Source organism: Lissotriton helveticus, chromosome 2_1, assembly GCF_964261635.1.
Source record: "Lissotriton helveticus chromosome 2_1, aLisHel1.1, whole genome shotgun sequence".
NCBI classification, from domain to species: domain Eukaryota; kingdom Metazoa; phylum Chordata; class Amphibia; order Caudata; family Salamandridae; genus Lissotriton; species Lissotriton helveticus.
In genome coordinates this window covers 276,172,702-276,198,982 of record NC_136059.1, presented here as the reverse complement: position 1 = coordinate 276,198,982, position 26,281 = coordinate 276,172,702, and the positions used below count along the sequence as shown (strand labels likewise).

The window sequence follows — 26,281 nt, the reverse complement described above, 5'->3', positions numbered from 1 at the left end:
GTTTCATGCCAACCTTGGTGCAATTCCGTTCAGCAGTTTATCAAGTGACACTGTTCAAAAAAGAAATGGGAAATGCCTGGGGAATTTGTGTTTCGGGCCCCTTCCTGCACAAAAACACACACAAGAGGCCTTTTCCTCTTTGGGGGCATGGCTTGGATGCTCATTGAGTAGGCCCCAGAGCTTACGAGCTCCGTCCCGGCAGCCTCCGCTTGTCACCATCCTGATATCTTCAGTGGCAGTCATATGGCGGAATAGTTTTCCCAACTGCCCTAGAACAGAAACAGCCTAGAGGGAAGTCACTAATGAAGATCAGCACTGAGAAACACTGCAGAGAAGGATCGGACGGCTCGGGACGGCAGCAGATAAAATGGCGGCACCCATACGAAGTGGAGAGTGGGATGACAAGGCGGCCTCTCCCGATGAACCCTGAGCCTAAGCTGACTGGCTGAGACCACCCGGAATCACCCTGACTGAAAGGAACGGAGGGCCGAGAAGAGCACAGATAACCCCAGGGAGCAGGGGTGTGATCTGAACACCGGACTACGGCAAACATAAAGAGTGCTGAGGTGGACTGAGCATTCCCACACCAGCTTACATCCCTGGAACATATCACTGAGTGAAGCGAGAAATACTGAGCGCCTAGGATTGGGACAAACCAGCGGGAAGCCCCCCAATGAGGATACGTAGCGGGAAACTCTGCTGAGGAAGCCCGGGTGCCTCGAGACGCCAGTGCACAAAATGGGACCTGCTGATCCCTGAGACGGTGAGTACCCAGAGGGACTGCCTGGACCAGCCCCATCGGCAGAGGAAGGGGGGGGGGGGGGCAGGCCGAGCAGAACGCAGATAATCCCGTGGCGGAGGAAGGTGCTCTGCATGGCTGACCATTGTGAAGAAAAATGTGCGGGGGTGGACTGGGCACTCTCCACCCATCTTGAACCCCAGCTGCAGATTACCGAGAGGAGCGGAGGGACCTGAGCGCTTCTACGTGGCGGTGATCTGCTGACAAAGGATCCAAACAAGGACAGGGAGCTGCAGTTCCCGCATTGCGGAACCGGGCCCTCACTGCAATTTGGATGAGCCAGGAATGATAGGGGGAGGCTCACCATGCATAGCGACGTGAAGTCAATTGAGCGCACAGGGAGGTGGGAGCTGGGAGCACACGCTGCAACAACACAGCGCTAGAGGGCACACAGGGAACAGAGACTGGACAGCGACAGATGGCTCCTGGTGCGTGAACCCCCCTAAGCTTAAAGCACCTACCTTAACCTCTTAACAACAAGACCACAATAGGAAAAGGAACTGGCGAGCTGCTACAGACGGATATACAGAACCCCAGGTCTTGAGAAGCTGAAGGTACACAATGCATTTGAGACAACAATAGCACAAGTCTAATTGCTTCCTTGAGAGGGCACGGGAAACCTAGCCATCAGTCCCAAAAATGACAGCAAGTAGCGTAGAAGGACAATGGGGAAACAGATTAAAAGAAGAGAAAAGCAGGACACGCCGGCTGACAGTCACTGTGAGGGGAGCGAAACACGTGCCCCCTCAGTCGGCACACCGGAGAACCTGACAATGCAAGACATTTTGCAGGCCATAAATACCTCTAGTGGGAGGCTGGAGACCAAAGTTGATACGATTGGGGTAGACCTGGGCCTGCTGCAGGATTACCGTAAGCGGCTGGCCGAACGAGTCCCAACAAATGAAGCCAAATATCCAAATCTGGCCGTGCACTAACTTTCTGTGCTGGAAACAAAGTGCATGTCTTGTAACTCCGAGTGGAAGATGCGGCAAACCGGTCACAAAGAAATATTATTAGGGTGACTGGATTACCTGAGAAAACAGAAGGGACGAACATGGTGAGGTATCTGGAGGAGTGGCTTCGCACAACAGTGGCACCAGATGGGACTCTCCCCATTCTACGCCCTTGAGTGGGCACACCAAGTCCAGGCGAGGCAGACTGCCCCAGGAGCTCCTCCGAAGCCGGTGACAGCAAGACTGCTGCTGCACTACCGAGATAGGGATCACATACTGGCACAGCCCGGCGGCAAGGGGAAATAAGAGTCAATAATGTGGTGGTGCGGATATTCCCGGACTTCTCGTGGGAAGTGCAACAACAGAGGAGCTTCTTCCAATCTGTCAAGTCCAAACTCCGACAACTGGATTATAAATATGCTATGCAGTACCCGTCCAAACTGTCGGTGTCCACCCCGAGGGGGAATACATTTTTTACCACCCGACAAGAGGCATGGAACTGGTTTGAGCAGCACTGAGGAGTGCTACCCTCCAGAGACCAAAGACACCAAGGAGGCTGAAGTGGAAGTTCTTGCAGCAAGGGACCCAGGAGAGGCGCAATGGCGCCAACGCAAGCAGAGGCACAGATGGAGCGGCAAAGTTCAATGCAAGTTGTGGTATTGAGCAGCGGGCAAAGACCAGGCCAGGACGACGGGGGGGGGGGGGCGGATCAGGAGCAGACTCGAGCTCGGAACAAGACTCAGACATCTCGGAGGCTCTGAGTAGCGAGCTCCCTGTGGTGACGCATATCACTATTACTTTGTTAAATTGAGATTCCACACATTTAGGCACATTGAGGAAGGGTTTTAGTATATATTATCTATTTTAAATTTTTACTTTGAATGTTTCAATACCTGGAAGTTTGTTGCCCTTTGTCATTTTTGTATCACTCATGTAACTACAGTCCATATTTATTTCCTGATTTAATACTACACTTTCAGTGCATGACAGACATTTGTTTTGGATGTGCACTTCCCTATTGTTTTCCTAAAACTATCCTTAGCCTACACATATGCCTAGGATAATAACTCATCTAACAGCTAAAGAAGGCCAGGCCCTTCAGAAGTGATGGAGGGGCAAGTATTTTACACAACTTATTCTGCCTTTGAAGGACGTGGCCCTCTAGGGCCACGCGCGTTGTATGCAACCACCTTCTGTGCCTTCCCAAGAATGAAGAGTCGGTCAGACAGTAGAGAATGAAAACTTACATTTATTCAGGTATATACTCTGCAGAGGAACCCAGTCAGACCTTCACCCGAGTATGTCTGTCGAGGGGACTGACTCCTCGGAGTACACTAATACATAGTGAACCTCTCAGGAGACTTCGGCCACGCCTCTTGTGGAAAACTACCGCCCTGAGCTGGACACGATCACATGAGGTACACAGAGATAAGCAAGCACCTGCTAGATGGGTGCACTATCAGTATCCCAAGGCCACAGTGCTGAGTCTCAGCGTCTCCTAACGTGGGAGCAGAGCTACATGTATATAATGGAATGCAGAAGGAAAATAATTGTCTGTTAGTGAGTCGAGTTACAGCCTTGAACAGGAAAGAAAATAATAATGAAATACAGTGTTCTGCTGAGGCAAGAAATTCTGAATACATGGGGACCCCATATGCGCACAGCTTAGGCAGTCTAATAAGGATTACGAAATACAAAATGGAGTCACACTGGCTAATAAAGGCCTACATGCTACGAGGATAACTCAGTGGGTTACATAACACAATACAAACGCATATATTTTAACAACACATTGCTAACCTAACATAACATTACAAGTGCATTATGGGAGAGGGGAATGTCACATCTAAAACCTGCGCGAGGGGAGTAAGGGTCTGGGTGAGGGCCAGAGTGACTTTTCAGGTGATAGATAAGCTAATCGACCCCGAGGGCAGATATGTCACAGTGCGAAGGAGACTAGAAGGTAGAGAAGTGAACATTATAAGTAGTTATGCCCCAAATGCAGATCAAGCATAGTTCCTCACCAGGTTGCCCTGACAACTCGACCCATACTTGACCTCGACAGAACTCATGGGTGGGGATTTCAATGCTGTAGCAGACACCTCCCTTGATTGGTCACACTCCACCTTGCAGGACTCCCCGATTACCCAAACTGCGCGACTGTTCAGAGACTGGTAGGCACACTGGCGGCTGGTGAATTCTTGGAGGACTTTGCATCCTGCTGATAAGGACTAGTCATTTTTCTTGGTGATGCAAGACATACATACGCAACTAGACACATTTTTATGCACACCAGACATACATGGACAGGTAGGCACCGCCGAATACTTGGCTAGGACGATCTCTGATCATAATCCCATGCTACTGGGCCTTCGCTGGGCAGGCCCTTACCTGGCTATCCCTACCTGTAAACTGCAACCTGAGGCGATGGAAGACCAGGTTTTTAAAGAAGGAATCACACAATACTTCCAAGAGAATGATGGAACGGCAACCTCTCCCTTGCCAGAATAGGATGCTCTCAAGATAGTAATACAAGGCCATTGTATAGCAGAGATGACAGGGGTTAGACGGACACTAATAAGTGAAGTTCTAACAGCTGAAAGGGTCCTTGGGGAGTTGGAACCACGATGACCGGGACACCCAGACCTGCAAAGGGAACTCCTAGAAGCCCGAGAGTCAGTAGCGTGTCAGACAGAGAGGCTACGGTGGTTCAACTATCGACAATACCTAGACCGCACACACGCGTAACAGGACAAATCAGGCTCTTTGTTGGCGTGGCTGGCCAACCCAAATAACAGTGGGTCCCCTATAGTGGAAATGGATGATGATGAAGGGAACAGATAATGTCCCCAGGAAGGGATTAATGAAATCTTTGCCCAATACTAAACTAAACTATACAGTAGAACCTTCTGATATAGGGACGAGACTATAAGAGACTATTTAGGAGGACTTAGGCTACCACAGCTAGAACTGGAGGAAGCAGAAGACCTGAGAGGGGACATCTCCTTGTGGGAAGTAAAAGTTGCCATTAAACTTATGGCGTGTAACAAAACACCAGGGACAGATGAGTTACACGCTGAATTTCCTGAAACGTATGTGGAGGAGCTAGCCCCAAGGTTTGTGCTGATGTATAAAGCAGCAAGGGAACTGCAAACACCACTAGAGAAGCTCTAATAGTCCCAATCCTTAAACCCAGAAAACCAGCTCATGATAAAACAGGTTATAGGCCGCTGTCCATGATGAACATTGAATTCAAAACACCGAGCAAAATTTTGGTGAACAGGTTGTTGTAGTATATGCCCCAACTGGTACATGTGGACCAAGCGGGTTTCATCCCGAATAGAAATATTGCCATTAATATCAGATGCCTTAAGGCTATACTGGGAGCGGGATTCTACCCCAAAGATGTTGCCGTAGTCTTTGCGGTGGATATGAAAAAGGAGTTTGATAGTCTGGAGTGGCAGTACCTATACCAGGTCCTTGAAAAGATGGGCCTAGGCGAGGGCTTTGTGAGATGGATGAAGCTACAGTATGCAGAACCAAGATCCAGAGTACGTACAGGGAAAGTAATCTCCCAGAGTCAGCGGGTGGAAAGAGGAACATGACAGGGGTGCCCAATGGCCCCTCTGTTGTTCACACTAGCCATGGAGCCAATGGCATGCCATGCTCAGAGGGGGCGTGACTACATAGGGCTGAAAATAAGGGAGACCCACCACCACATTGCCCTATATGGGGACGACCTGCTCCTTTTACTCCAAGATACAGAGAAGGACCTATACAGGGTCAAAAGTATGTTGAAGGACTTTGGTCACCTTTCGGGATTGAGGGTGAATTGGCAAAACTCTAGACTATTCCCTACGGCACCGGATAGACGACCACCGGGGATCTTCAGTGGTAACCCACCTGCCTAAAGTCTGACTTCTCCATTAAAGACAATTTTAAATTACAATTAATTTAAGGGTAAACAGCACATTTCTATCTGCTCCCAGTCCAAAGTTAGCACTTATTAAATGTAATAAGATAACCTAGGGTTAGTAAATTAGGTAGATCGGCCTTACAACAGCGAAAAATTAATTTTGACGTTTTTCCTTGCTAGGACATGCACAGCATAATTTGAAACGTCCAATTGTATAAAAACAATGCCCCCTGCACTATGAGTCTGTAGGGCCTGCCTTAGGGGTGACTTATAAGTATGACAAGCATTTGCAATGCAATAGGTCTGGCATTTACGCGAATTTAAGCTTTTGCCATTGTAAATGACACAGTGTCTCCAATATTACTCCAATACTCCAACAAATAAAGTACCAAGTATGCATAAAGGAAAACCACCTGTGCGGTAAGCAGCAGCTGGGAACCAAGGAGGCTGAGTACTGGGAAAAATACTGAACATTACGAGTTACACAAGTAGGGACAGTGCCAAAACAAACATACTCAAAAACAAAACCAGTGAACAGTCTGGAAAGGCAGAGGCTCAGAAAAATGACACTAACTTTGTTTCGGCCCTGTTGAAAATGACACTAAATTGTTACTTGTGCTCCAAGCCTCTTTTACCCTGTTCCTTTCGACTAGACCCGAGTAAAGGTAGAGCTTTCAAAACTAAATACGTATACAAATAAACTTCCGGGCTTTGCTTACACAGATTATTAAACAAAAGGATGCTATATTATGCTACCAGTATTTGTGTAGTGACCGGTACCATTTGTGTGACCTTGTAGTGCTTACAGTGTCTGGGCATCTTTCCTGCTTGGCTCTGAATACTTTAACTGAGGGGTTTGACTGAAGCGTTCAAGCAAAATGCATTGATGATACACCCTTATCAAAAACATGCTCAATACAAAAATTCAGCGGCAGCTATGCGAAGGATTACAGATATATATTGTTTCTCTGAGGGAGTTATTCTGCATGCCTCATTGCCCAAAGATCATCCAAAGTAAATGGTTTGCAAAAAGTGTATGTTTCCTATTCCTAACGGCACAACTGCAGTGTAATGGGTTTTCAGTCAGGATGAGTATTCAGCAAGATGTTAGAGCATATCTCCTCGTCTTTTTGTCAAAATGGGAGAATTCCGACTGTGACCAGTTTAACCCAGGTAAAATGGCAAACACTTCATCTCACTCAACACCTGAAGAAATATTTCACAAACAAATCTTAAACGTTTTGACGTTCAGGCCCTCAATCTAAACCTGAAATGAACACAGATGTTATTGCCTGTATAGTGATCACCAAGATTTCAACAAATTGCTAATTTTGAAAAATACCAGATGCAACAGTGAACTCACAAAGAAGAGAAGACGCGACCGGGTTAAAAATCTGTTAGAGTTTATAAAATAATTAGTTTCCATGACTGCACGAATGAGAATAACTTGCGATCATTAGTTTCACGGTCTAAAACAAACTAGAAGTTTCTGTCGAAGAATAGCAGTTTGTAGGATACGCTTTGCTTTGATGAAAGAAGGTGCCTTCCTCGAAAGAGGATAGGATATAAAACAAGCGGTTGCGATTGTCCCGGCAGCTTTGAAAGTGAAAGTGCGCACAGCGGCTGAATGTAAACAAAGCACGCCATCCTGCCGGAAGTAGGACAAACTCAATAAAGAAAATAGTGCTTGTAACACTAAAATAACACGTACAGTGTAAGAACTAAAGTAGCCAGTAAGCCACAGGAGGATACAAATGACCACACAGCAGTACTAAGGAGGGACTAACAAACCTGTTAAGGAATCAGAAGCCAGCATTTACGAAGGTCAAACACACAAGCCAATGAAAAATATGGGTGGGGGGGGGGGGGTGGTTGAGGCTTCTCTTCCATACTCTACTACAATAGATTGCCAGAGCAGCGCTTGCGCACTGGCTCAGGCTCGACTTAAAAAGGAAGGTTTAGGCCTGTCAAAAGGTTTATTTTACCATGTCAAAATGGCAGTGTAATGTGCACTACAGGATGCAGTGGGAGGCCTGAGACATGTTTTAGAAAGCTATTTTAGTGGGATGCACGATAAGTGCTGCAGGTCCACTAGCAACATTTCATTTACATGCCCTGGGTACATACAGTACCATTTACTAGTGAATTACAAGTAAATTAAAGGGTAAATTTATCAAGGACGTGCGTCAGCTTTGTGTCACTCAGTGTGACGCACGTAGCAAGTCAAATTTATCAAGTAACGCAAGAGCACAACTGTGTACTTTTCAGGCAATTGCGTGGGGCAACTGCTGCATTGAATCTGACTGTGTTATGCAGGAAATTATGTATGCAATGTAGGAACTCCCTTGTAAATTTGAACAAAAATATAATGCAGTGGTATTTCTCATATCATTGCGTTACGCATTATGACACAGTGTAGGCAATGATAGAAATGCGTCACACTGCTTCGCATTGCCAACTCATGTGTAGAAAATAACGGAGTGGCTGTAGCATAAAACTCTCACCATCACAGTACACTTTGGCAAGCTCATATATACCATGGATGTTGTTATATTGTAATTAGGAATAGGTAGGGGACAAACTTGTAGGCAGCGAATGAGAAAGGAACGTTTATGCTGTCAGCATTTATCCCTCATTGGAGGTCATCCACTTATACAGACTGAAGAGGGAGAGAATCATAAAATTCTTGAAGAAGATTTTGTCAACTCTTTAGTCAGCAATAACAAGGACCAATACCATCCCAACACACATGAAATCGATGTCTGTGCTTCACATGTTGGCCTCAGATTATTTTCTAACTACATCTGCAAGATGGGCTGATATTTCTCTGGAAGCATTTTCAGCATTTTTCCCGTCTGTGTTGGATGTTATCATAACATTTACACCCCAGTATCTTCTCTTCCCAAAAACCAGCCACCAACAGTTAGCTACCAAGCAAAGGTTCTACAACATTGCTAGATTCCCTCAGGTGCGTGTTTCCATTGATTACACACATGTGCAATTTGTGTCTCCTGTAGCCACTTCGCACCTGTTCAGAAACCGCAAACACAATTATTCGATCAATGTCCCGGCAATAGTGGATCATAATGGACTGTTCATCAATGTCCTGGCCAAGTATCCTCGGAGTGCCCATTATGCATACATTTTTCACCACAATACCATCAATGAGCGGTTTTAGAATGGCAGATATGGGAATGGCCTAATCATTTGTAAGGAAAGCAGATTCATAACTATAAATTGAAAAGTATGACATTATAAATATCACTATGCTTGTGTATGGATCTTGTGGCATGCACACATAGTGGAAGAAATTCACTCAAACATATAGCTACTTCTGTACCATTGTGAAATTACTAGACTGATTTACGCAATTACGAAAGTAAAAAAGTACCCACCGTGAAAAGTACTGTGCCATGCCACACTGTGCGAGAGGACATGATCACAATATCTGCAATGTCATAGAAATCAATTGACAAATAATGTTTTCAACAAATATTGATAATCTAAGAACAATGGATAATTGAAATACACTTTTGAGATGTGTGCATGGGCAATGGTGTGGCAAGTCAGAACTGGTTGAAATGTTAAACACATACAGCAATGTTGATAACAAATGTCATTATCCTAAGCATATGTGTAGGCTAAGGATAGTTTTAGGAAAACAATAGGAAAGTGCACATCCAAAACAAATGTCTGTCATGCACTGAAAGTGTAGTATCAAATCAGGAAATACATATGGACTGTAGTTACATATGTGATACAAAAATGACAAAGGGCAACAAACTACCAGGTATTGAAACATTCAAAGTCAAAATATAAAAATAGTTAATATATACTAAAACCCTTCCTCAAAGTGCCTAAATGTGTTTATTCTCAATTTAACAAAGTAATAGTGATATATTAAATTAATTGGCTTACAAAGATGTGAGACACCAGGAAAATGATCTAGGCAAAAAAAGTAACCAAGGTAGCATATCATTGTGAATTTACAATTAAAATTAGAATCTTCTCATGTTAGAGAAATGTTGTAATAAGCAAGGCATGAAGTAAATATTTTCACAAACAAAGAAAATCCACATACATACATGTATCAAAATAATTTTTTGTGGACATATCTGCTTTTCAATGTTACTTATTTCAACATCATTAGGCCTCAAACATAAAAAGGCTACATTGCACTACCTATAAATCATTTTTAGTTCTTCAAGACAACTTACAGTGAAAAAAGCGTTAGCTGACGTATGAAGAATCACAAATAATATGACCTAGTAACATATTGAAAAATGCCTAATTTCTCAAGCAACTATCTATAAAAAAAATGTATGTGAACTGATCTAAAGCTGTAGAAACGTTACGTATACAAGCAAGGACATCAAAGGTAAAAAAAAAGGCCAATTGTATGTGTGCATCTTAAAGTGGCAGTCACTGAACCTACCTAAATAGCTCAGGATTTAAGCTAGATAATATGATACAGATTTGGCAACATTGCATGCATATTGAGTGCTTTTCACATATAGCTGCTACAAATATTCTAACTTACTTACATACTAATCTGCTGTATAAACATATATATTAGTATGTCGGTGTGTTGTATGTCTTACACTTTGTACAATATGCGAAATGATCCATGTATGTTGAGCAATAATTTGCAACACAATGATTTAAAATATCTAAACAGTATCTGCTTTCATTACAAAAAGATTGTGTTGGAATTTCCAAGTCACATATTAAGCATAGCACAAAATGTAGAAGTACCAACAAATCATTAACTGACATTGAATATTTACTCATTTCAGGAGACCAAGGATTTGGTTGGCAACCATGGATTATGACCTCCCATCAAAATGCACAGATAGATGGACAGAAAAGGTTTAATTCTTCTATAACCAAAATTAGAAAAGTTATTGAGCACATTTTTGGTTTCCAAAAGCCCAGTTTCAGATGCCTGGTTCCATCTGACTGTAGACTACTGTACTCACCACTAATGGTTTGCAAGATTCTATTAGGCTGTGCAATATTGCACCACATATGTGTGAAGTCCAACATACCATGGCAGTATGACTGTGCAATTCCCCCTGAATATGATGAGGGTGACGAATCAGAGGCAGGTATTGAACATTCAATGGGCGGTCATGTTAGACCTGTGCAAATTTTAGTTAATACTTTTACTTAATAATTTTTAAATCAATTTCACTTATTTTAGATTTGTGAGCTGTAATAATATATGTTTTCACACACATAAATATCTTTAAGTTTGTATTCTTTCAATTTTGTAACAATGTGGACATAATCATAGTGACAATTATCAAAAATATGTAAAAATATATAACACAGAAATGTGACATAAAAAACTATTTTGTAAGACAAAGTTGTGAACTTCTGAAATAGGTATGATCATGTTATGTAGCCAAATCTTCAAATAGAGGCTTCAGAGCACTCTTGAATAAATTCACGTAGAGTTGTTAGTGACCGATATCCATTATTCTTCCCGAACAGAATTAAGTGCTTTTCACTGGTTCTGTCAACACGAATTCTGTCTATGTAGCAAGGTGTAACCGCACACTTTGTAAGGCCTACAATAAAAAATATATAAGACTTAATTCATACCAAGAGCAAACATGGCTAAACGTGCTGTCACCAAAACCACATTGGTCAAACAACCACATGTGTCCGGTATTGGAACAGCATTGTTATCACCAGAAACACTTGTAAACCAGGTAATGATCAGATACATGCATACCTGTGCTGCTACATAAATCTGTGCACAAAGTGTTGCAATGCTTTGGGGCTTATTCATTAACTTTTGAGCATGGACCAGCTCAATGCAAGGCCAAAGCCACAACTAAATGTGGTCTGTCAAGCCATGCAAGGCCAGCCTTGCATGGCCCTGAGTGGCTTGATGAATCTAGAACAATCCAAGGCAGCACAAAATGTTGCCTTGTGTTACTATGCAGCAGGGAGGTGTGAAGTGGCTGGAGTGTGGCTGTTCCCATGCATCCTCCCATGAAATCAGACCCATTACCAAATGTACAGATCTAAGTAGACCATGGAATGCATGCTAGTTGTACAGCTCCTCACTAGAGGTGCCTGTTATAAAACAATCACATTGTCTCCTCCTTTTTTCCTCTTTCAAAGTGTGCTGTCTTCAGCAGCACACTTACAAACAGGAAAAGAGGATTGTGTATGTGCTGGAAGGTGAATCTTCCTGCACAAAAACAAACCTGCCTGCAAGACAGACTCCCTTGCAACATGATGGAAGGGTGCCTGTGTTGGTGCAAAGTAGCCATAAGTGTGCCAGCACTAGAAAAGGACAGGAATGCTACAGATAAGGATGAACATGGAGCATTTTGGCCCTTTCCCTTTTAAACACCGTAGGCCAGCAAAGTGGTTTGCTGTGTTGTATTGCATGATTTTGTATACATATGTGCCTTACTGTGCTGTTTTACACATACATCTGCAATATGTGGCTCTTCACATATACGTAGTAATAAGTAACACGATGTCTGCATTCTATTGCTGAAAAACACCATCACATTCTACTGACTTATTCCATGTGAAGGTTAATAGGACAAAATTAACATATGAGTTTCAAGGCTCTTTGCATTGCTGTAGTAGGGCCACTGAGTGACTATTTGCATTGCTTTAAAAGGGCCACTATGTGGCCCTTTGCGTTGCTCCATATGTGCCACTGCTTGGCTCTTTGGATAGTGCTACCTTGGCCACTGTGTAGGAAACATATGAGTTACATGGACCTTTGCGCTGCTATAGTAGGGCCACTGTGTGGCCCTTTGCATTGCTGTAGAAGAGTCACTGTTCTGGTCCATATGTGCTACTGAGTACTGAGTGTCAATTTGCGTAGCGCAATATAGGCGACAGATTATGAAACATATGAGTTGTATGACCCTTTGTGTTGCTGTTGCAAGGCCACAGCATTGCCCTTTGAATGGATACATATGTGCTACTGCATTACCATCTGTGGAGTGCTTTATAGGCCACTGGGTAGGAAACATACGATTTGTGTGGCCCGCTGCATTGCTGGAGAAGGACCACTGCCTGGCCTTTTGAGTTGCTCCATATGTGTTACTGCATGGCCATTTCCACTCCACTACACAGGCCACTGTGCAGGAAACATATGAGTTGCGTGGCCTTTGCATTGCGCTATATAGCTCACTCGATAGGTACATCGGTATAGATACATAGGTATAGTGTGTGCCCATGTATTGTTAGAGGCAATGTCCATTTGCATAGAAATGAATCTGAAAAATCAGCACAAATTATAACAAACTGCTTGTCACACCCAGGAATTGGTGCAATGGATTTGGATGCTTACCAGAAAGTGTATATGTTACTTTCACTTTCTCTTTAAAGCTGTTTGTTGATGCTGGTGTGGTGAGAAGATTGGAGAGTCTCTGACCACCATCGTGCCCGAAGCCCCTATCTGCACAGACCCTGCCACACTGCCCTGCCCCTCTGTAGCCAGACCTGCGATCCGTCGTTGGAGGCGCACCGCAGGCTAAAGGAGCTGCCTCCTCCACCTCGTCCTGTAGCCGGGCAGCTGTCAGCCAGCATGTCAGATCCAGCAGCAAAGGCCAACAATGATGGAGCTCAACTCCAAACATGATGGAGCTGGTGCTCGCTTGGAGAAGGAACAGCAGGAAGCGAGCGAACACATCGATGAAGTGCAGAGTGAAATTGACAGACTTAACGAACAGGCAAGTGAGGAAATATTGAAAGTGGAACAGAAATATAACAAGATTTGTCAGCCATTTTTCCTGAAGAGGTCAGAACTCATCACCCAAATCCCTATTTCTGGGTGACAACGTTTGTCAATCATCCACAAGTACCGAAACATTTAGGGGAGGAAGATGAAGAATTGCTCCATTATTTTACCAGGGTCGAGGTGTTCAAGATTCATGACATCAAGTCTGGCTACAAAATAAATTTTAATTGTGATGAAAATAAATCCATATTTTGGAAACAAAATCCTCCACAAACAGTTTCACTTGAATGAAAGTGGCGATCCCTCCTCAAAGTCGTTGAGATCAAATTGAAACCTGGCAAGGATATAACGAAGCAATCCAGTCAGACACAAAACAAGGGGAGTAGGAAGAGGCAACACGAAGAACCAGATAGCTTCTTCACATGGTTTATGGATCACTCTGAAGCAGGGGCGAACAAGCTCAGTGAAGTGATCAAGGGTGACATCTGGCCAAAACCCTTACATCACTACATGGTCCCTCACATGGAGGACGAGGAAGGCGACGGGGAAGAAGAAGATGATGGCGAGGAGGAAGAAGGCCTGGAGGATATTGATGAGAAAGGGGATGAGGAGGAAAGATAGGGGGAGGATGATGAAGAGGAAGGAGAAGGGGAGGAGGAGGAATGCGAAGATGACTGATCACCGATGGATTTCGCCTCTTGACCCTATTCTCCAGTCCCTGGGAGCAAGTTGCTGTCTTCATTTTTATTTTGTGTGTTCTGTTGCCTGACTCTATGAGGACCTCTTCCCCACTTCATGCCATGGTTTAAACGTTTTTTGGGCTGGAGAAACTTTTTAAATGCTATGTAAATCTCTAACCAGTTTCGATTCCATAATCCATTACAACCCATCTCCCAAGTGTCCCCACCTGAAAAGAAAAGAACTTCAAAAAGCAGCCAACATCCCCGGGTAGATGCAGGTGGGAGGTGCATGCTCCTTATTGCCCTGAAAGCGTATTTTTGAGCCCCAGTGTTGTAGCGCGTAGAAATGATATCAGTTTCCTTTATTTTCTCTATATATTGGGCCCAGTGGTTACACTGACTCCATTTTAATACGGACAGCTAGCATTTGCCACAATGAACCTGTTTAATTGTTTAAAAAATTATGAGGTGAACAAAAAAAAACTGCGGGTCAGTGAATGTAACTGGGTGGGTTTTGAGATTTTTGTCTGGGTTGGGGGAGAGGAGGCCAAGTTTGTGGCAAGGCACTTCAATCTGACCCTTGATTCTCCATGGGGACAGAACTGATGCTGGCTCCCAATGCCCCACAACCAGTGCTACCAGCCTGAACACAGTCTAATGTCACCAGCAAGGGGGAAAGGGGAATGGGAGATGGGAGAGAGAAGACACAACTGATGCCTGACTGCTGGACTTCCTCTAGCTGGGTTTGTCTGTTTCACTGTGTTTCATTAGCTGTCTTCAACACAAGGGAATACAAATCAGAAATTATAACATTATAATTGCTATTCTTACATCATTACAGTTCTATCTATCTATATGTTAAACTGATATCTTTATACCTAGCTTATTGGAGTAATTAACTATTTACAATTTCATTATTAAGTCTACAAATGTTGCTGCTGATAGACTCTTAATGAGCTCCAAAATCTGTAGCAGAATAACAACTTTTCCTCTGCAATCTGCTATTTTCACATGCTTCTGTCTTTTCAATATTATTGATCTGTAGTCAGTACTGTATATTTTGATATCTTTTGCTATAGACTGTCAACGGAGGATGAGTGGATCAAGATCACCACTCCTCCTTCCAGGAACTGACTGCAATCGAATATTAGAAAGGAAAAGCCTGTGCTTTCACTAAAACACGAACTAAAGCTGATGAGATGACGGATGAGACATTAGTCTCCTTTTTGGATCAAACTGAAGTGCATAGCTTAGCATTTGAACAACAATGAACAAAGAGATATTAAGAATGTTCAAGAACCAGATGCAACATATACCTGAAATAAAATGGCAGCCATCTTGAACTACCTATCCTACAGTTAAACTGGCTATCGTTTTGCAATGATTGATCACTGGACATCTGAAACACACTTTGCTTTTCATGTAGACACCACCCCTTCTCATACCTAGCCTTTCTAAAGTAATTACACTCGCAGTCCTGGCAGTTTCCTAGATTTTGCAGTGGTTCTTGTTGAGTCTATGTTCTAGTGCCCTTGTCAAGTAGTTTTTGTCACTTTATTTGTGTCTAAGTGTTATGTTTTGTACTTCTTTGTGTCTGAGTATTGTTAGTTATAGTTAGGTGTTTAAGGGCTTTGTTATTATTAGTTAGGATTCGTTGGGATAGGGCTTTTGCCATTTGGGCCAAGTCTGGGAAAGAGAGAGGCCACAATTTCAATGAGGGGGAGGTAGGTGCATTGTATGACTGACTTATAGTGCACTACCACCCACAGATGCATGAAACTGGAGCATGGGCCAGCAAAGGATACCGGAGAAAGGAGCAGAGAGACAGAGTGTGAGCTGTCTGTCTGGCAAATTTTGTTACATGCAAGGCAAATGTGCCAGACCTACTGTGGGTGGAACTTGCTGGCCCTGTAGGTATGTATTTATTTACCATCGACTTATAGTCATGTAAAGCTATTCATTTATTTAACTATATTTGTTTTTTTCTACATTTATTAGTGATGTGTGGATGCCTTGTGACACACAAGGCAAGACAGAGTGCCACTAGGTGCATCAAACTGTTACCCAATGCAGCACAGCAGCCAAAAATGCTGCACAGCTTTAAGTTACCTAGGAGGAAGAAGGAGATATGGCTCTCTGCTCCCCTCACCCTAGATCCCGTGCAGATTTTAGCTGCCGGGCACCATCAAACAACTTTGAACCATAGTGCAAGGGTGTGTGCAAAGGTTCAGCATACGTTTTGCACTTGAAGGGTACCCCTCCAGTACAAAATAATGTGCCTAGAAAAGTATGGAAACGTTTCCCACTTTGTATGTGTGCTGTACAGTGCAGCACACATTCAAAGTTTGAAAAGAAAGGAGAAATGGAAAATTTTATCCTTTTAACGCCTGCTTTCAAAAGGACATAAATTTGCTATTCACAACCCTGTCTCATTTTTTAGAGAGATGCATAAAAATACATGGGTGGTTGCATGAAAATGGCAGTGTAACTCTCCCTTGATGGTAAGTAACATAAAGCAGCACTTTGCGCTACTTTGAGTTTCTTTTAGGCAATTTCCAGCACAAAAGGTTTGTTGTGGAAAGAAGATGAGAGAAAAAAGATTTTATGCTGGTTTCCTCACTTTTGTGATGCAAACACAGTGTAAAATGTTGGTAAATCAGCCCTATGGCTACATCATTACCCACGCTGCACAAGGTATGTTTATGTGGCATATGTTTTTCAAATATTTCACTGTGTGCCTTTGCATGGCCCTGGTGCATGAAAGACTATACCTAACTCTGCTACTATATTCACATCCAAAATGCAGTACATATTCCTCTGTATGTACACATGTGTACATAATTAGATAATATTGGACATGATGTTTCCATGGTTTTACCTCTCCCTTGTACCACAAAATATTTTTTTGTTACTTTGCTACTCATTGGTTCCTCTTACTTAGTGAGGGGCATTCTTCAGCACACTTAGAAAGAGCAAAATGCCTCAGAGGACATATTGTTGAAAAAAGGTAGAAGATTTTAATACAAAAAGTGCATGAAGCATGAAATTAACATATGATGTTGTACATTTCTGTCTTTTTATCTTCATCCAGCTCCGCCCCTGAAAAAGGAGACGAGCTGCCTTCCATTGTATAAACATGTTAATGTATGTGTCTAAGGTTGTCTAAATGTGCCATTACACTGGAATATCATAGTGCTTGGTATAGATTTTGAAACAGTGTTGGTGCTACATTTTTAATGCAATTGTACTGAACTTGTTTTGCAGCTGGACATGTATATCTTCCTAGAGGTGAAACAAAGTGCTTCAGGGACCCTAATGCGGAAAATAAGTGTCATGACAACATGGTTGTAGCTCTGTAACAAATGTGTGTGTGATTCATAATAGTATTACCAGTGTAATGTGTATGGTAAGGGAGTCCTCACCTGGAAACATATCACTCCGATTTAGAAAGCAAATACAACATCAAATGTGTAGGCATATTGTATAACAAACAAGGATACCTCCTAATGTGAATAACGTGTAAATATAGGTGTTGGTAAGTATTTCAGATGTATACCACTTGAAATATGGGGATGGTATATCAAACAGAACCTGCATGTTATACCAAACTACACTTTGCATAGGCATTAGGCACAGTGTCAGTGCCAAGTGCAAACAAAGGCAAGCTTGCGCCATGTGGCTAGGGGGCTTGCATTGTAGGCAGAATAGATTTTGGGCAGGAGAGGACACTTCCTGTACAAACACACTCCTGTGAGGCATTTTCCTCTTTCTTTGTGTGCTGCTGAATGCAGCATGAGGAGAAAGGGGTAAAAATAATGAGAAATAAAGATCTTTCATCTTGTTAAGCCTCACCTGGGGAGTTGCTTAATTTTGACATATTTTCAGGTCTATCACTAATGCCAAATATTCAAAGGTCTCAAAAGCCATTGGTCGATGCATGGAGGCACCCACCCTTCACCCATCGAATGCCTCCCTGCTACAGAGGAAGGCAAGTCAGCGATTTCCGCTGCCTTGAGTAACTCTAGATTACTCAAGACATGTAGAGCCATGCAAGCTGGTCTTATGTAGCTTAACACATCACACTTAGTTTTTGACTTGCCCTTGCCCGCCCTTAGGACGAAACAAGGCCAGCATAAAAACTTAATGTATCAGGCTCATGGTCAATGGAATGAGTGAAATGCGTGTTTATCATAATGTGACCAAAGTGATTTAGGTCAATCTACACTGACCTTCTTCTTGTAAGATTGACAAATTGTATTTGCAAATGTCAATCACATCCATACACAGACCTATTATTGTATCTATACCAATAATAGGTATATGTATGGAGTACCCCTTTATCTTTCATAACAATGTGAGTAATTTATGGAAATAAGAGATGTCCATACAAAACGTGGCCTAATATGATGTATGTCTTCCTGCTTAGCTCACTTGTCTGCTGATATGCCCAAAACAGTTGCCTCGAGAAGGGAAAGATATGGGCACATTAAGAAGAAAGCGCATGGCTTCAGGAAGATGGGGTGCATATGTGAACGAGAAAGGGCAGCAGGAACATGGGCTTCCACAAGGTCTCAGGTCAAACATACAACAACGGTAACTACCACCACTCAAGTGACCACTCATGAGCCAAGCAGCAATCACCCCATCCATGAGCCTTCAAGTGTACAGCCGCCAACACTAACAGTGCTCAAGAGGAAAGGAAGTGTTACATACTCCCTCATACAGAGACTGGAAAATACAATGCATAAGATGGACAGGCAAAAAAACCACAAACCAAGATTTTAAGGAAATACCAGGAGGCCTTAATAAACACTGCTACTTTTTACCTGTTTGTTTTGTATTTTAAATGTTTACAGTTAGTTAGTGCAGGTTTGTGGATAGTGTAGGTTAGATATAGTTAAGTAAGATAATTTTAGGTAGGTTTTAGTGTAAGATGTTTAGAATATTTAAGGTTTTTAGCGGATGGGGGTGAATGTTTTGTGTTTTATAAAAAAAGAGTAACAATCTTCAAAATATCCATAAAAAAATATATAACTATTTAGGCTAATATGTGTAAGTAGTATATGTTTAGGATATAGTTTATGTTTATATTGTATTAACGTATGTGTATTCAGAGGGGTGGGGGTTAACGTTTATCTTGTCATGTGTTAATAAGGTAGAAAAGGATAGTTTTCATTATAGGCAGAGTACGGTCAGATAGAGGTAGGCCATGCTTTTATATTATATATTTTATATTCAAATACATTTTGCATAGTTCTTAAAGTGTTAGTATTGTTTTCCTATTATTGAGGTAGGAGTGTACATGACGCACAAATAGTTCAGAGTTCAGAGTACATTGTACCGAAGAGTTGCAGTGTCAGTCATACTTCTCTTGACAACTGTAGGTCTTCCTCACATTTGAGTTTTGAATGCGCCCATATCCATACCTTATACAATGACAATGGGGCTCAGTTTTCAATTTAACACCCACAGCACAACACAGGTAGTCATCTTACTGCAACACACTGAGTGAAAGGGAGAGGGCACAAAAGAGTTGTATGTTTCATGATTTTTTTTTAATTATTTTTTTATTGAGTCTTTTTCTTCCTTGAAATTTTAGAAAAACGAAACATACCAAAATAGACCGTATACATGTCATGCGTTTCCCATAAGGATTAAAAAGGGATCATTACATATCACAATGCAGTTTATGCCGGTATATATACATGGTATTATTAATGCATTATATATTGATGTTCCGTCTCAGAAACATATAATGAAGGTACGCAAGTGTAAAAGAAGGGAAGGGGGATAACGTGATGTAAAATGAGTAGCAGACCTTCCTCTGGTATCAATAGATGTACAAGTGTGCTTAATAACAACACATCTCATTGGCCATAACCGTGCATGTAAAGGATATGCATCTGCTCAGCTAAAGAAGCTACTAGTCTAGTGGCACATCATTGTGTGATGGCAATCACCCATGCCTGCGTGACCAATGTGTAATATTTTAGTGTCAGGGAGTATCAACCGTCTCGCGTATTGCACCTATGTCCCATGGGAGCTAGGTGGGTGCCATCATGGTGTCACTTGTATATCACCACCCGTTGCAGTGTCAGCTATCACGTCAGGGTCTTGGTGTGCAAAGCGAAAGTCCAACAATATTACATCCCATGCTGATGCCAGTGGTTGCATACGCAACCCAATCACATCTTCTCAGTGGAGTGCAACACTCACCGCCTGTGCCCAGCACAGGAGGGAGTGATACCAGGCCTTAGCTACTGGGGGTCGGAGGACTTCCAGCGGCACATGAGCAAACGCTTAGCCACTACCAGTCCTAGATCTATATCTCTGGACGTAACCTTATGTCTTTTAGACCTGTGGTAAAGTCCTAGGATACACACCTCCCACATCCAGTCCAATGCTCATTCCGTGCATTGTGCAAGCTTCCTGGTAACTTCACCCCAATACGGCTGTATAGCTGTTCAGCGCCACAGCACATGTAAAAGGTCCACACCCACCTCGCTACATCTTGCACATTTGGTGTCAGTACAATTAAAATATTTGTTTATTTTTGAGTGCGTAAGGTATGCCCTGTGCAATATATAATACTGACTGAGTCTAAACCGCATATTTCGAGGAATGTGCGTGGGGCCTTCAAGCATGCTACACCATTCACGATCTGTGACGGGTCTTCGAAGGTCCGCTCCCCAGTGAGCACGCAAAGAGAGCAATGGTGGAGCTGTGTGTGTGTTCAGCAATTCACTTAGTGAGGTGGCGACCCATACCTAACTGGTGTAAATATTTTATAGTGAGGTGCATAGCAGGTTCCTGAGCCATATTTCCCCAGTGTGTGCTCAGCGTGCGAGTCAGAACTGGCCTTGTGGGAGGCCAGAGCTCTCCACTAAGTCTTCGAAGGGGACAAGCTGTCTGTCACTATATAAGTCAGCCACGGTTATTACCCCCGCCTCTTCACATGATGTGAGTTCCGCGCTGGATATCGCTAGATGTCGTCTGGGGGTGCCTAACAGGGGCGAGTTGTATGTTTTATGATATGACAGATCCCGCTCTGTGCTTTCGCTGGCACACAAACTTCTGCCTAGCGATAAAGCAGATACCCTTGCACCATAGTGTAAGGGGGGCTGTGTTGTTGCCTGGAATGATTTTTGTGCTGGAAGGGGCATCTACCTGGCCAAAACCAATCCTCATAGGCATTTAGTTCTTGCTAAGAAGTCCGCATAATGCAGCTCACTTTGAAAGAGGACACAACAAAAAGATATAAACATATATTTACACATGAGCCCTCCCCTGGAGAGTTGTAGCAGTTTTAGGGGTTCCCTGATCTACCACTAATGCTAAATTTGTGAGTGTAACTTAATTTACCTGTGGATGTGTGGGTACACACATGCTCAAAACTCACAATAACGAGAGCCTGCTATTTTGCCCTGCCTTGCATTAGTCCACATTTTCCAAGACACACATCGGCACGCAAAGTGGCCTTGTTTGGCTTGGTAAATATCATTCAAGGTGTTGCGCTGCCCTTGCGCCCCCTTGTGTGACACAAGTGCAATGCAAAACTGTGATAAATATGGGCATGAGTATCTGGCTAGTATTGGTTCTACAATCCAGAGTCATGTATTGATGATTAAACTTTTGTGTAAGCAGTGAGGTATACAACTTATGTGATAATGTTGAGGTAAGTACTTTGTAGCATAGATATGGATTAGTGGAACAGTGTATTGGGGTCACATACCTCACACATCCTTTTTAGAAGAGGTACGTCATTTGTATTTTTGAATCATATCACTGAGGTTGCTTGATGATTTACCTTGATGTTCCATAGAGGTACTACACATTGCTCATTCTACCATTGCAATGGATGCCAATGTAGTAGTTGCACGTTCAGAAACTGCATTGGATATTTGTTTTAGGCCCCTCTTCTTTAGATTTAAAAATACTTCATTGTGTTTTTGTATGGTACGTATGGTACTTTAAAGACTAAACTGTACAAATACGGTCATGGGGTTTATATTTTGTTTATTATGAACTACGTTGGGATTCTCACATTTCATCTTGTGATGAGAATACTTTTTTCCAAATAATCACATTCCAAATAATCACATAGTGCCAGAATATTCACAATTCACAATATATTTAGCTAGAACTTGTACTTTTTATTTACATGTGTTACATATGAAAAGTGGGGGAAGGGCACATTGCCATTAGCAAATGTGGATGCAAGTTGATGTAAGCAGAGGGACAAGAATAATTACTTCATAAACATAGAGCACTGTAGTGGGTTGCAAGGAAGGTGGCCAAATGTCCTACACAGAGCAGAATGCAAAACTGTCTAGAAATCTTTCTCAGATGTTTCAAATGTGCCCATTAGTTGTTGAAAGGTGTCCTCATCCACGAGGGGCAAGAGCGGGCATCAACAGGTTGATCATCACAGACAGGCTGATCTACAGGAGATGTGGTGTGTCCCTCAGGAAAGAAATAGGGATATGTTCCTTGATTGTATATGACATGAGTGATCGTTGTTACATTCGGACATTATTTTCCTTCACTTTCAAGTATACAGGGATATGAAACATAATAACGTGTATTTGTAAAGCTCACGTTTACCCAAGAGTATCTTAGTACTGAATAACAGATGTTTATATGTTTTTACAAGTGTATGTGTCCCTGTTCTGAGTTTTCACGTCAATGCATGTGCATTCATCTCTTAACCTCATGGTTCACTAGGGGGCATATTTAAGATATTTTCACACACCGTGGCAAGCCACTTTGGAGCCTTGCCCTATGTGAAAGGGAGAGGGCCCTATTTAACATTATACATTGCATTCCTGCTCTCTGAATGCACTGATGCCATGTTGCAAGGGTGCCTGCATTTGCTCTAGGCATTAGTTTGTGTCTCAGCACTAGCCAAGAGCTGTAATGTACCATAAATTCTTAAAGTGCCCACATTCCTGCCCTCTACCTTTCACACAACACAACAAATCAAGCTGCCTTGCTGCACTGCATTGCATACCATTTCCGAATATTTTGCACCCTAGGTGTCATAATTATTAAACATGCACACAACACTACACAGAATTTCGCCTTGCTGCACTGTGTAAGAGGGAAAGGGCCATGTTCCCCATTTAATGGGGCAAATATGTCCTTTCCTAGTGGACTTTTGCCTGCCTAGTCCCAACATAGACACCCTTGTATCATGGTGCGTTGTAGGCAGGATTGTGTTTTGTGCATTCAGAAACATCTTCCTGCACAAAACTATCATGAGAGGCATTTTCATTTCTATATATACTGCAGAATGCAGCACACTTCAAAAGAGGAAGCAACTTGGAGAATTATGGAGATTTCACATCATCTCACCTGCGGTGGGGTGGCATACTATTTGACACAATCCCCGGTCTAACTGTTTATGAAAATGTGGGCATGTGTCATTATCGTATGGGTGAACGTGTGGGAATTCCCAAGCTCCACCCATCAAACACCTCCCTTCTGCACAGCATATTCATTATGTTTTGGGTCTGCACTTGCTCCACACAAAGGGACACAAGGGCAATGCAAAGCCTAAGTGAGATTTATCAGGCCACCTTGCATGGCCCCGCAAGGCTTGCTAAATCTAGAGTAGCGTATGCCAGCACAAATCACTGGCTAGTATTACTCTGCAGAAGGGAGGTGTTCCATGGGTGGTGTATGGGTGTTCCCCACGCATGGTAAGTGATAAATGTATCTGAGGATTGTTTTTGTGCAGGGAATTGGAGTTCTTGAACAAAAACAATTGTGTTTACAATGCAAGCACACTTACAACATGACGCAAAGGTACCTGCGTTGGCACTAGTCTACAAAAAGTATGACAGAACTAGGAAAGGACTGGAATGCACTGTATAAGGTTAAATACAGCATATTCCTGCCCTTTCCCTTTACTGCAGTGCAGCACAAGATGGTGGCTTGCTGTGTTGTGCTGCATTAAAGATTGATAAAGAACTACCTAGGTATCTGATGCCAATCAGGGTCATGCAAGGTTGCCCTGCCTGGCTTGATGTTACAAATTTAAAGTTTCCTCACACTAGAACCTCTTTGCATTGCGCAAGGGCAATGCTCAAGATTGATGAACGTGCCCCTAGGTTTTTGTCCCAGAAATCAGATGGTAAATCTATTTATCTGTCCCGAATCACTGACATATTATCGAAAGACAGAATATCTACATACAAAAATATCGACACATAAATATCGAAGTCAAAAATATCGGAGTTATATCTTCATAAAGGTAAGTACAAAAATATCGAAAAAATTATATTGTAGTACTAAATATCGAAATTAAAAATATCGTTTTTTTAAATGTATTAATAAAAATGTAAAAATAATTTACAAATACATATAATTTTACAAATATTAAATTAAAACATTAAAACATATTAAAAAAATTATAACTAATACATATACATTTAAAATAAATTACAAACTCTACATATGAATGAATATATATACGTACTCCACATATTGCAACAGTAGGAAAATCGTTGGATAGCGTTGGGGTAAAAATTACTATTCCAACTCCAGAGGGTGCAACAGTAGGGAAAGCGTTGGATAGCGTAGGGGTTTAAATTACTATTCCCACTCCAGAGGGTGCAACAGTAGGGAAAGCGTTGGATACCGTAGGGGTTAAATTACTATTCCCACTCCAGAGGGTGCAACAGTAGGGAAAGCGTTGGATAGCGTAGGGGTTTAAATTACTATTCCCACTCCAGAGGGTGCAACAGTAGGGAAAGCATTGGATAGCATGGGGGTAAAAATTACTTCCCACACTACTCCCCCTTTAACACGCAACACACTACACATACAAAAAAACACAATTAATATAAATTTCAATTAATCAATTAATAACAATTAATATTACTAAATTGATGTAATTATAAATTAATTAATACATATTAATTACTAATTACTTAACAATAAATATCAACAAATAAATACAATCTCTTTAATTAATTACATTTAATTATATCACACCCTATCCCCCTATAAACACACAACCCACTACACATTAATAAATCACATCATTTAATCACTTAATAATTATTAATTATCAAGTAATTATTAATTAACAATAACAAAACATTAAATATATTAGCACATTAACTCTAATTAATTTATTTTACTAATTAATATTATTTAATTACTGTCAGGGCTAGGGTGGCTTGCGGTCTAGGGCCCGCCCCACTCTGCAGACAGGTTGTCCTGTGTGGCAAAATGCATCGGTCGTCCTTGGGTGGGCGTTGGTGGATGACCTGCTTGTACATCTGTTTTGAACCCTTGTTAGGCTGTCTCTGTAACTTCCCATTCTTTAAATCACTGTTTTTGCTGTTCCGCCTAATGCGTGAGGTTTGGCACTCGGAAAGCGTCCGCCTAATGCGTGAGCTTTCGTTGCCTGGTCGCATGCGTGAGCGGCGTGGTCACGTTCACTTACGCGACCGCGCCCAAACTCCAGCGCTCACTATTCTAGTCTTTTCTTAGAGGCAGCAGGTGGTTTCTTGTGCTCCGTTTTTAATTGCTTCTTTCAGATTCAGACTTTGGGAAGAAGTCGTCACCGGAGGCTTTCGGTGAGGAATCCAGGGGGTGTGTCTGTTCCAGCTTCCTCCGTTTTGCTGATCCTTGGGGAGAAAGACCATCCTGTGAGACCTGAGATGATAGAGACCTTCATAGAAAGCAGAGTAGGTCGTACTCTGCAGGTAGGGAAAAGAAATCAGTGTAAATTGCGCTTTTAACTTAATGGTAAAAATTCCTGATTTATGTAAAAAGGCATTACTCTAATTACTGATTAAGTGTTGGAATACTCAAGATCTTTGGCTCTTCATTCATGTTCTGCTTGGCACTCGTAATGCTTCTCATTGCTGGCAATGGTTGTTAAATGATATACGTGTTGTGCTAAGCTTATTGTGTCGCGTATTTACAAGGTTAACACTGAGATTTTGGCGCAATTCAGAATTGAGATATTTTGCGCAAAGGTGGTTTTTTCAGAGTTTATGAAAAACACGTAACTCTGTGTTATGTTATGTGATCCCTACAACTTTGGTAAAGGAGTCAATTTACTAAAGCATATTTCTATTTCTTTTGAGGGAAGAATCTGTCGCTATTCACAACCTAAGGAATATACAGATTAGTGAATAGGAATTTGTGTAATGATTAGAATTGCAAGAAGCCTATTGGAATCTAATGGTAATAAGT

General features: G+C 42.2%; 1 pseudogene; it reads left to right on the top strand.

Moving 5' to 3' along the window:
- The first annotated feature begins 13,263 nt into the window (after nucleotides 1-13,263).
- On the top strand, nucleotides 13,264-14,066 carry LOC144820105 (protein SET-like; annotated as a pseudogene).
- Nucleotides 14,067-26,281: the final 12,215 nt, after the last annotated feature.